The 2,500-nt window shown below is 34.2% G+C and overlaps 1 protein-coding gene across 2 annotated transcripts in view; it reads right to left on the minus strand.

Moving 5' to 3' along the window:
- LOC137623811 (sulfotransferase 1C4-like) overlaps window positions 1–2,500 on the minus strand; it is a 54,642-nt gene that overhangs the window by 48,049 nt on the left and 4,093 nt on the right. The window lies entirely within an intron of this gene.

The raw sequence follows: 2,500 nt of genomic DNA on the forward strand, positions 1-2,500 counted from the left end.
AATGGCAGTCCACTTCGTAATGTATCGCAAGCAGTTCTGCGTGCAACTGAGGCTACAAAGTTGAGTTAAGCTACTATTCTTCGTTGTTGCAAGGGAGTCTAGGATGCAATTTCGCCGTTCACCAACAATAAGAAACTGAGGAGGGCAAGACCTGTGACAAACATAGAAAATTTTGATAAACGTACTTTAAGAAGAATTGTCCTTAATTTCTATGTCAGGGAAGAAAAACCAAATCTTGATAAGATTGTGTATGAATTTAAAGAAAATTCAGAATTTTGTGGGAGCAAGGAATCATTACGCATAATTTTGAAAGGAATGGGTTTTAAATACGGAAAAGTGGATGGAAAACCATTTCTCATGGAACGACTTGATATTGTCAGCGCCAGAACAAAATTTCTAAGGGAAATGAAAACGAAAGGGAGTAATTCAGTAACATATATTGAGGAAACTTGGGTGAATCAAAATATACAGTAAAGTATTGCTGGACGGATATGAATTCCAAAAAACCAACAGGAGTGAAACCACCAACTGGAAAAGGGAAAAGACCTATAATTCTGCATGCTGGCTCAAAGGATGGATTTGTACCAAATGTTGAATTGGTGTTTGAATTTAAAAATGACGGTGATTACCACCATCAAATGAATTAAAAAATGTTTGAAGAATGGTTCAAGCATCAACTTCTTCCAAATATACCTCCATCGTCTATCCTTGTTTTGTATAACGCCTCTTATCCGACAAATTCAGAAAAAAAAAAAAAAAAAAAAAAAACGTCATAAAGGAATGGCTAAAGAATAAAGGTGAAAATCCAAGTGAACATCTGAATAAGTGTGAATTATGTGAAATGGTTGAATCACTATCCCATGGAATTAAAAATGATGATGTAATAGACAAAATGGCACGAGACAACGGACATCAAGTGGTTAGGTTACCTGCTTATCACTGTGAATATAATCCTATAGGATTGATTTGGGCTCAAGTCAAGATCTGTGGCAAAAAGAAACAATTTTAAAATGGCTGATCTGAAACCTCTCGTTAGAGAATCACTTCAATCAGTGACAACTGCAAATTGAGCAAATGCAGTTAGGCATTCTGAAAACTTGCAAAAAGAGGATAGTGCTAACGATATCTGCATTGATAAATATATTGATTCATTTACTACTGAAATAACATCATCTGACGATGAAGATTCTTCGCGATATGTATTATGTATACAATCATCTTATTGGAATTCCTGTGATAACTTTTGTAAATAAAATATATCTCTCCCAATGATGAATTTATGCCAAATAACCTTTAAAAATGTAACTTGTTACATGAATTCCACTGAGAATTATAAAACAATTTTAACATAGCCTAAATATTTTTTCCATATCTATGTCATAATTTACAAAATGAAATATAAGAAATAATGAATAAGGATGCATGATTTTTGTTACTTTAAATAAAATATATTTTTAATCAAAATGCTATGTATTAAATGCAAAAGCTAAATGTAAAAATTATAGAAAATAAAAGAATAATGTAGTCACAAAAGTGTTAACCAATGACAATAAAGAGAAATGAAATTGTAGTTGAGGGACAATATGAAAGAATATTGAGGCTTTAAAGATGAAAATGTATATGAAAAAGGATGAGAAATTTGTAGAAATCATAACCTGATGAATACAAATGATAGGAAAAACCTTCGAATGGGGAGCAGTGTAATGCAAAATAATTAAAAAATTGTTTAGGAAAGAGATATTTTAAATACCAAAATAAAAAATCAGGTAGAAAACATTTTTCTTACAAGATTATAAGCAAATTAAAAAATACCATAAGACATAATGAATGGTAATAACTTTTGTATTACTTATCATTAAAGGGATCATAAAATTAAATGCCATATGGAAAATATTAAGGTATAAGTCATAAATAAAAAAAAAAAAATCTCAAAAGTAATAACCAAATGAATGAGATCTCAAGCTTCCGGATTAAGATTTGTATGGTCAAAGACTCTGCCTAATAGTACCCCACAGGGAGATGGCTACAGGCTTAGGTAGGTATCGATTTAAAGGTTAAGAGAGAAGTGGCAGCAGCGGTTTTCTCGAAGTTGTAAACAATCTATCAGTTTAAATCTGTCAGACTATAGTTTGTCATTTTCCTTCCCTTCTCTTAGTGAAACAAAGGCATCGGGATTAAGGAGATTCAGCACGCCGCAAATGAGCTTGAAGTTCACTCGTTAAATGGTTCTACTATAGTAGTGCTACGTTTGTCCTTAGTAACCCCCCCCCCCCCACCCCCACCCCCCTCACGTTAAGAATTGGCCGGTTCCTGCCAATCGTGGTCAAATCAGCGCACCAGTCCTTGCGCGTACTGTATAACCTGCTTAAAACCCCTATTACACGTATCCGGTTTAATACGGCCAACCTGGCCTACGGCGCCATAGGAAAATTTTGGCTTACGACTAGAGCTATTACACGTATTTGAGCGGCCGGAGGCAAGTGGGTCAGTGTGGCACTGT

Source organism: Palaemon carinicauda, chromosome 30 (genome assembly GCF_036898095.1).
Source record: "Palaemon carinicauda isolate YSFRI2023 chromosome 30, ASM3689809v2, whole genome shotgun sequence".
NCBI lineage: Eukaryota > Metazoa > Arthropoda > Malacostraca > Decapoda > Palaemonidae > Palaemon > Palaemon carinicauda.